Below are 10,272 nucleotides of genomic sequence, written 5' to 3'. Positions count from 1 at the left end.
ACACTGTTTGCAGAAAGTAGTACCCCGACTAGGATGGTAGTTATTGCTGAGGGAGGAAATATAGGAAAGAGTGCAGCAATATGGAGAGCTTTATGGGTGAGAGTACTGCATTTGTATTCTGAAGTGAATGGCACCCAACATAGTGACAGACATGGGGTTGAGACATTGGTGTACTGGTTGGATAGAAACCTGATGGCTGCATTCAGGGTATATTGTAGATGGGAGTGCTTGGAGAAGAGAAAAGTCAATTAGCAATGAGCTACAGTTATCACAATGGCGATAACTTAGAGCAACAAAGAAGAGTTTTCAAAGTAAGAAAATGGCAGATTCTGCAGATATTTTTGAGGTGGATGTTATATGAACATTCAAGGGTTTCAATTTAAAGTGCAAAGGACAGTTCCAAGTTGAATGATGTCCTTAGATAGGAGGTGTGCTGACTAGATGTTATGGTAGTACCACATGCTGAAATGAAAATCAGGTTGTGATGGGTTTGAAGATGCTGGAAATATTAAAGTACAGTTCTTGAAGATCTATATTCAAATAGACAGAGAAGACTTTAGTATTTTCTACAACCTACAGTCACTAGTATATTATAGTAATGCAGTGGTGATATAATTGGAAACAGTATATAATTGGATAGCATCAGCCTAAGGCTGAGTTCACACGTAGTGTTTTTTTGCGTTTTCGCGGCGGTTTTAAACGTGCGATTTTGCCACAAAACCTTAAAAATGAGCATCCCATGCATTCCTATGGGATTCCGCAATGCTGTACTAATGCTGCGTTTGTTTCCACGGCGGAATCGCTTCGCGGTAAAAAACGCAGCATGCTCAATAATTTAGCGGAATTGCGGCGATCCCGCACCCATAGGAAAGCATTGTTCTGCTTACTTTCCACATGTGGCTCTGCACACCATGCGAAAATTAAGCAGAACATTTGCGGATGGTACCCACGCTCCGGAGGAGAGGAGACTGTCCTCCGGGCTCTGGGCACCATATCCCTGTAAAAAATAGAATTTAAAATAAAAAATATTGTTATTCTTACCTTCCAGCGTCCCGCGCAGCCTTCCTGCCGTTTTCCACACTCCTGGTCCCAGTAATCCTTTGCGAGAATGACCGCGATGGCGTCCGTTCTCGTGGGGTCATTCGAGATGTCGCGATCCCACGAGAATGGATGCCATCACGGTCATTCTCGCAAAGGATTACTGGGACCGGGAGCATGGAGAGAGGCGGGAAGGCTGCGCGGGACCCCAGAAGGTAAGAATAACAATATTTTTTATTTTTTTAATTATTTTTTACATCCTATCTTTTACTACTGATGCTCCATAGGCAGCATCAGTAGTAAAAAGTTGGTCACACTCGTCAAACACTATGTTTGACGAGTGTGACCAACCTGTCAATCAGTTCTCCAAGCGATGCTCCAGATCACTTGGAAAATGCTAGCATTCTGCAAGCTAATTACACTTGCAAAATGCTAGTTTTTCCGCGGGAAAATCGCGGGAATTTAAAATGCGATTTTCCCCCGGAATGGAATCCGGAATTCTCACGGTAATTTCTGCGAGAGTTCCACTACGTGTGAACGTTGCCTAAAGATTGTACAAAAATCAAAATTTGCTAAGATTTTGTCCAATAGGGGCAGTGTAAAAAGAATATAGAAAAAGACTTAGGACTTTACTGTTAGGACAAAGCAGTTCTTCATAAAAGAATTCAGTGACACTTGCTGAATAGATTTGTTCATCTATTTTGTCAAATGCCAGAGGATAAAGGTGGGCCTCTAGCAGCAATGGATGGGTCTATTTGCGTTTTGCTAACTGAAAGGAGTTATGAAAGAATTGATTAAAATGAAAAGGGAAAGATTCTAGAAGAAAAGACAAAGCTTGAACATTTCAGTTAAATGACTTGTGATCGCCGGGAAGAGGGATGGGATGAATTATATGGGAATAGGATCACAAATACAGGTCGTATTCAGTATACAATCCGTTTTCTTACAGCAGCATTTAATACTCATTTAGAAGACCTTTTACAGTTTCCTATGTTACAGAGCTGTAAAAATCAGATGCTATTCTGTGGCTCATGATTTTTTTACTGCATTAATAGTCTATACTAGGAGAGTCTCATCCAATTTACGGAAGAAACTAATGCATGTTCTGATTCTTTTTTATACCGAGATTCGGTCAGTGCAAAATCATTAATTTTCACTGCTCCATTGATTGCAATAGTCTGAGTGTGATTTGTTTTATTAAAGCACAGCACTCAGACCGAAAATGTGGTCGTGTTCATGAGCCCTAAACAAAATTACAGTATATATTCGAGTATAAGCCGACCTGAGTATAAGCCGGCCCTCCTAATTTTGCCACAAAAAACTGGGAAAACTTATTGACTCGAGTATAAGCCTAGGGTGGAAAATGCAGCAGCTACTTGTAAATTTAAAAAATAAAAATAGATACCAATAAAAGTAAAATTAATTGAGACATCAGTAGGTTAAATGTTTTTGAATATCCATATTGAATCAGGAGCCCCAAATAATGCTCCATACAGTTCATGATGGCCCCATAAGATGCTCCATACATTATGCCCCCATAAGATGCTCCATAGATTATGCCCCCATGTGCTGCCCCCATAAGATGCTCCATACATTATGCCCCCATGTGCTGCCGCTGCTGCATTTAAAAAAAAAAAATGACATACTCACCTCTCCGTCACTGGGGCCAGGTGCCGCTGCTTGCTGCTGTCTGGTACGTCATCTGTCAGTGACGTTCAGACTGCAGGGGGAGCAACGTGCACCAACACATCACCGCGCCCTCTGCTGTCTGAACGTCACTGACAGATGAGGTGCCAGACAGCTGCAAGCAGCGATGGACCCGGACAGGTGAGTATCGCTATGCTTACCGGTCCTGGCACGGTCTCTGCAGCCCCCAGCTTGTACGCGATCTCCCTTCCTGCCTTCAGCGGTCATGCGGTACCGCTCATTACACCTCATGAATATGCGCATATTCATGAGTGCAATGAGCGGTACCATGTGACCGCTGAAGGAAGGAAGGGAGATCGCGGAGAAGCTGGGGGCTGCAGAGACCGTGCCAGGATCGGTAAGTATGACATGACACCTCCGCCCCCCCTCCCCCTCCGACCCCCTGGTGTATATGACTCGAATATAAGCTGAGAGGGGGACTTTCAGCCCCAAAAAATGGGCTGAAAATCTCAGCTTATATTCGAGTATATACGGTAAGTTCTTAGAAAAGTGGATGTTATTTGGGCAATGTGTAGATGGATGCTGTCAATTTTAAATAAATTCATGCTTCCAACTTTGTAATTCTGATTTATCAATGCTTATCCGTAACTAAATTGAACAATTGTTTACTTGATTAGCAGTCATGAGACTTCACAAGCAGGATTGCTTTGTATGTCCCTGCTCTTTGAACTTTACAGAGAAAAGTTTACAGCTAGTGATGAGCGAGTATACTCGTTGCTCGGGTTCTCCCGAGTTTTCCCGAGCATGCTCGGGTGATCTCTGAGTATTTTAGCGTGCTCGGAGATTTAGTTTTTGTCATCTCATCTGCATGATTTGCGACTTGCAGACAGGCTGAATACATGTGAGGAATGCTGGTTTGTTAGGGGAAAAACCCAAGCAACGAGTATACTCGTTCATCACTATTTACAGCCTATGATTACATTTTACGTGTGAAAATGATCAGTCAGAATATTAGCTTAATAAAACCTGCTAACTGGTTGCGTAACATCCTAGAAAGCAATGGGTTAACGCTGGCATATTAAACATAATAGCCACGCTTGGTCTCAATAACCAAAATGTCAATTCTGGACCTCCATTTTCAGCCACTTGTTTGACCTGTTCTGATTTGACTCTACCAGTCTATAAAATAACTCTGCAAACGTATTTATATTTACAGAATGCAATAAATCATAATGCACTTTTCAAAATGTACCAGTAAACCAGTTAATGACACACTTTATTAAATGTCAATATGGTTATTATCTCACTAAAACAGCTGTTAGAAGAAAATATGTACCCTGTTTTATTCCTAAATACCCTTTTTTGTGTGTGCTCTTTTGTTCAGCTTCGGCTGAATTATTTGATTTTATTTCTGCCAATGTGAGCAATATGGAAATGAGTCTTCTAAACCTCAACAAATCAGTAGTAGTAAAGGAATAGCAATATATCTAAAATGCAAATGTCCTCAGATTTAATTGCAAAATATAATATGACAGCTTAAGGGAGTCAAGATTATCCAAATCGACATAAGATTGGCTGAATAAGGTCTTTGTAGACTATTTTTTTTCACCTACAAGTTCTTTCAAATAAACTGCAGACATGGCACTAAACTATGGTGCATTATTACAACTTGTACATTTGTGGATATAGTATAAAATTGTGTTTACCAGATAATAACTATGAAAATGAAAATAAATGGTTAGCATTGAAGTATCATTGGTGAAAGTCCTGTCACTTAGCTATAAGTGATAATATGTGTACCAGTATTTCTCAGTGGGTGGAGATGCTTTGTCATATTTTAAATATTTATATATTTTCAGGAATTAATTTATACTTGTCATTCATCAATCATCATCATCATCAATATAAATAATTTTTTGGCCAATCTGGAACAGAATATACAATTAAGTAAAAATGAGACAAAAAGAACAAAACACCTTTCCTCCCAAAATATGTCATTCCAAGGCTGAATTCGCAAATCAGTGTGACATGTCCTTTCTAGAGATGAGCAAGTACTAAAATGCTCAGGTGCTCAAACCAAACAATTCCTAATACTCAAATACTCATTTGGAGTCAATGGGAAATTCATTTTTTTCCTGGCAAATGCTACAAAAAGGTCTTGGGGCAGGGAAAATGTTGATATGGATGGGAAAAGTGCTAAATGGAAGGAGAGCAGCATGGGGAAGAGCCCTGGAGCCGTCTCTGACTCCCAGATCGCTGCTGAAAACAATGGTGTCACACTTGTACTCCACTTTAAGGACTGACAATGAAACTTTCCAAACCGACAAGAAATTGCATTTTACAGGAAAAAGAAATGTTAAGAATCATTTTTTTCCTGTATATTGACTTGCCTATAATTTAAAAAGGATTTTAACAAAATTATAAGTTAAGTAAACCAAAATTGTTTTTTTATTAAAAAAAATCGGAATTGTCCGTTTAATTTATGAAGGAAGCAAGAACTGGCAAAAATTAGGGACTCAGAGGAACTCATACACTCTGTATTAGACATAAACGAGGGCCTCATACACATTTTGTTAAAATTGTCATGAATTGGTACTCCTAGACTCACAAAGGCTATGTCCTAAGTGCAAATCCTGCCAAACATTACAAGCAGGATCATCCATACACTCTTAAAAACACCACCTGTACTGCCTCAATTAACTATTGTGAACAAAGTGTAGTTATGTTATTATTCCTACACTCATGAAGGAAATATATATAAGTAGGGCCATCCATAGAAAAGTGTGGGTCAGGGTGAACTCTTTTTTGGCCAAGATGAATGTAACACAAGGGTTATGTAAAAGGCAGCGGTACATAAAGTTTGCCATATGTGCCAAGGTCTCTACAGCCAAAACATCTGTGACCATGATGACTTCTTTCTATCTCCTCATCCTCCCTCTCTTCCTCCTCACTCCCCTCCTTATCGCAACCATATGAGCCCAGCTAGCTCCTGTTCCCTCTCTCTTCTTCAGCCTCCACTCCTCATTGTTACCCAATCTGCACTGAGCAGATGAGATTAGATGAGGCTGGGTAGTATCCCTCTGTCTCACATCTTCCTTCACTTCCACCTACTCCGTATGCAAAGCTTCATATTTAATTTTCATCGGCGACTGTTTAAGTATTCACAAAAGCGGGATTATTTAGCTGATTTAGTGTCTTTGCCACTCACCATCTTTATGAAGTCTTCAAAGTCTTGGAGAACCGCACAAATGTCAGACATCCATTGTATCTTTATGTTTGAAGCATGGTATGTGGGAAAAGGTTGAAAAGTTCAAGGGGGCTGAATACTTTCGCAAGGAACTGTATATATGATAATAAGCAATTTTAAAAAAATTTATATATTTTTACTGTACCAGGAAAAGCAGTTTGTAAAAAAGTTTAATCCATTGTAATTTTGTCACGTTTCATTATTGGATTTGTGGCAGCTCTGGTTCAGTTATCATTTAAATGTTGCTTTTTCCTTTTGGTCCAGCAAGGGTTAATATCAGCATCCTTGCTGGCAGCTGCTTTTTGCTTGTTGGGTAGTGACCACTCACCACCATCCTTTAATTAGTTACATGACTCATCAGCTGACTGGTGGTAATAGAATTATTATATGAAGACCAGTCTGGGGTGAGGCGCTCACTTGAATCAGTGGTATTTGTGCTGCTGTTGGATTTCAGAATCCTGGTGCTGTATTCTTTGATGCTGTAGTGTCTGAAGCCGAGTATTTTGTTCCTTTATCTTTATCTGTCCCGTGTTTGTCACTTCCCCTGTGTTTTACCATCTGCAGTGGTGATGATAGCACCCTTGCCGGCCAGTCCATTAGACAGGGTATATTGAGGTGACAATTATTGGAGTCAGGAGGTGACCCATCCCTAGCCCCCTACTGTTAGGGCAATCCTCTCCCTTTTCCATCCCATTGTTGTTTTATGCTGTGGCATCTACTGGACTTAAACTCTGAATCTGACAAATTTTACACAAAGCACGTTAAACTGTGTAGGTGACTAATTGAATCAAGAAAACATTTTTGAACTTTTTTGGGGTACTATATACCACCAAAATGTACCCAAAATGGGAAATACTGTATGGATAAGTAATATAATAGCAATAAATTTTTGAACAAATTTTTTGAGGCGTATATTGCAGCAAAATGTTTCTAAGATGTAATACAATATCGAAGAACAATATAATACAGATACATTTTTAAAAATGTATTTTGAGGCTTATATAGCAAAGAAGACATAATGCCCTAAGGATGCGCAATAAATTACCTATAAATAAGTTTTTTGAGGCTTATGCAGTAACGAAATGTACCCAAGAACATGCTATACTGTGTTGATGAGCAATATAATACCGATTTTTTTTTAACAAGTTTTTTGAGAGTTAAATAGCAAAGAAATGTAACCAAGAACATGTTATATTGTGTGGATGATCAATATAACACTGATACATTTTGGACCAAGTTTTTGAATGGTTATATAGCAACAAAATGCACCAAAAAAGGTGTAATACTCTATGGATAAGCAATGCAATACCAATAAACTTATGAACAAGTTTTTTAGGGTTATATACAAACAAATTGTACTTAAGAATAGTGATGAGCGAGTATGCTTGGTAATGCTCGGTGCTCACTTGAGCATCGCTGTGCTCGCGATGCTCGGCAAGCAGAGAGCATTTCCGGGGTTGCTCGGCGGAAGCTTGGGTCCCCGCCCTGCATGTTGGGTGCTCTTTAGAGCACCAATCAACATGCAGGGAATGTCTGCCATGCACTGTAATGCTGCAGCCATGTTGGTTGTGGCATTACAGTGAATGGCTGGCCGCACAGCTTCATCAGGTCTATAACAGACCTGGAGCCGCCCTGCTCGCCCCAGACTTAGGCAGTGTAGGGAGTGTTGTTGGAGAGATAGGGACAGAATTGGTAGTGTATAAGTTAGTGTGGGTATACCATTATTGATTATACAAATCCAGCAAAACCAACAGTCCTTCTAAGGACTTATTACAGTGTATATAGTTACAGCATAGTGGGGGGGATTTCATGAAATCCCATGTATATTATGCGTGCAGGGATGCCTCCGGCCTCCCAGTGTAACCGGACATGCAATGCGTCTTTCCAGACCTCAGCATGTCTATTTATCTTGCACAGATAAATGTAAAGGACATGGTGATTCCACATGGTTCAATGAACATATGCGGAATCACCAGTGTTCAAAAGCCAACAGTGCTTTGGACGGAGCGGACATGTGCTGCGTCCAAAGCGCTGCCAATTACTGACGGTGGAAACATACCCTAAGTCTCTACTGGATGATTTCCTTGCTGAATGCGACACAGCCTGGATTCAGCCAAGGAAACATGGTCAGGATCATTATAGATAAGGGCTAGGGCCCTGAAATTCTCTTCCACAAACTGTAGACACATAGAATCCTTTGGAAGAGAAAACACCCAGGACTGAGGTTCCCCCTGCAACAGTGAAATAACAATTCCTACTCATTGCTCCTCATCTCCAGCAGTTTAAAACACAAATTGCACACCTCTTTAAACACAAAAAACTTGTCTCTACCCCCAGCAAACCTATCCGGTAGAGCAATTTTGGGTTCAAGCTGGACTTATCTACCTGCAAAGTACCCCACAATAGGAGCTTGCAGCCACTACTATTGCTGCTGAACCTCAGAACGAAGGTCAGTCACCTCCAGTGGCAACCTCTGTGGCTGCTCTGCTAGCACCGCAACGGTATCCATGAACCCAACAAAAGAGAAAAAAAGAAAAAGCCCACACCGAAAAAACACACCAAAAAAAATGCTTGTGTCAGTTTTTTTTTTGTGTTTTTTTTTTCTTTTTACAAACGGGAGTGGCAGGTGTTAATGTCACACAGATTGTAGGACAGACTAAGTGCAACACAAAGGAATAAGGGAAGGGGAACAAAACAATAGAGAAGGGGGAAGTGGAGACCCCTAAAGTGATCTAACCCTGTCTGTCCTACCATCTCTATATAGGTTCCACACCTATTGCCGAACCGGTTACCTAAAACCTGCGTGACCCTGGCAATAAGCCCTGCATTGGGAAGGACAGGATAAGTGAAAGTCAATCCCACTAGCACGAAAGACAGCACGGATAAAAGCAACAAGGGGGACACTTAGCTTGAGTAGCTATAAATGTATAACCGTGGTACAGCTGAAGTGGTGCACAAAAAAGGTTCCCACACCACAGTAATGTATAAATAAATTTTTGGCACTCAACTTTGAATGGTAGAGAGTTTTTATTCGCAGTCACACTAGACGTTTCGGTCAAAACACATTGACCTTCCTCAATACACCGACTGCTCTTGTGACATAGGAGTAAGTGACCTCAACATGTGAGGAATAATTGATGACCCACGATTGGCGTGATAAAGTTGTGTGAGGTTCTATTTGAGTCCTAAATAGACCTGTGGTGAAAATATGCCAAAGTTCAGGTTTCAAATCTCATATGGCATACGTCGCTGACATCAGTTGGTCAAACGTCTATTTAGAGTAGACAAATTAAGTAAAGTCCGTATTGCCTCTTGTCTTTTATCACCATATGACGGTGGAACGCGGCGTCCACCGTTGCTCATGAACTAGCGGTGGACGCCGCATTCCACTGTAGCAGGAAACACCACTATCAACCACCGAAAACATTGGTGTACATGTCTCTGGGTCCGGTCCACATTGAGGAGCTAACCGTCATATGGTGATAAAAGACAAGAGGCAATATGGACTTTACTTAATTTGTCTACTCTACATAGACGTTTGACCAACTGATGTCAGCGACGTATGCCATATGAGATTTGAAACCTGAACTTTGGCATATTTTCACCACAGGTCTATTTAGGACTCAAATAGAACCTCACACAACTTCATCACGCCAATCGTGGGTCATCAATTATTCCTGACATGTTGAGGTCACTTACTCCTACGTCACAAGAGCAGTCACTGTATTGAGGAAGGTCAATGTGTTTTGACCGAAACGTCTAGTGTGACTGCGAATAAAAACTCTCTACCATTTAAAGTTGAGTGCCAAAAATTTATTTATACTTAGCTTGAGTAGACTCAGAGTGACATGCCAATGCCCTCCAAACTCCAAGAGGATGCTAGCAGATTGCTACAGCTCCAAGTCTCAACAGAAAAGTGCAAAGAGGAAATAACACCTGAAGCTCCCAACAGGAAGTAGGGAGTTATAAACACCCAGGTAAAGGTGTGGTCACTAGCACTAGGGGGGTGGCCACTAGTTTGCATAGCAAACAACCAAGACCTTCTGCAGACAGATGCAGTGTAACGGTCTGCAGCCTCTGACACATCTGTGACAATGTCAGCCATGCCCATCTGCCCGAACCTGCCTGTATACCAGTTGTCTGCCTGTACCAGCCTGCTTATACATCACCTGTACCCGCCAGCACCTGTCTGTATGCCAGCTGTGGCTTCCAGTACCCGCCTGTCTGTGAATCAGCTATACCAGACAGTATACCTACATTACCTGCCTGCACCTGCAGTTACAGTGTCCTGTCCGTTTAGGGATCAGCTGTCATGCGTCCGAGGTCTCTACTGTAGTAGC

Source organism: Dendrobates tinctorius, unplaced genomic scaffold (assembly GCF_039654945.1).
Source record: "Dendrobates tinctorius isolate UK_male_01 unplaced genomic scaffold, ASM3965494v1 ptg000263l, whole genome shotgun sequence".
NCBI classification, from domain to species: domain Eukaryota; kingdom Metazoa; phylum Chordata; class Amphibia; order Anura; family Dendrobatidae; genus Dendrobates; species Dendrobates tinctorius.
This window is presented reverse-complemented; position numbering follows the sequence as displayed.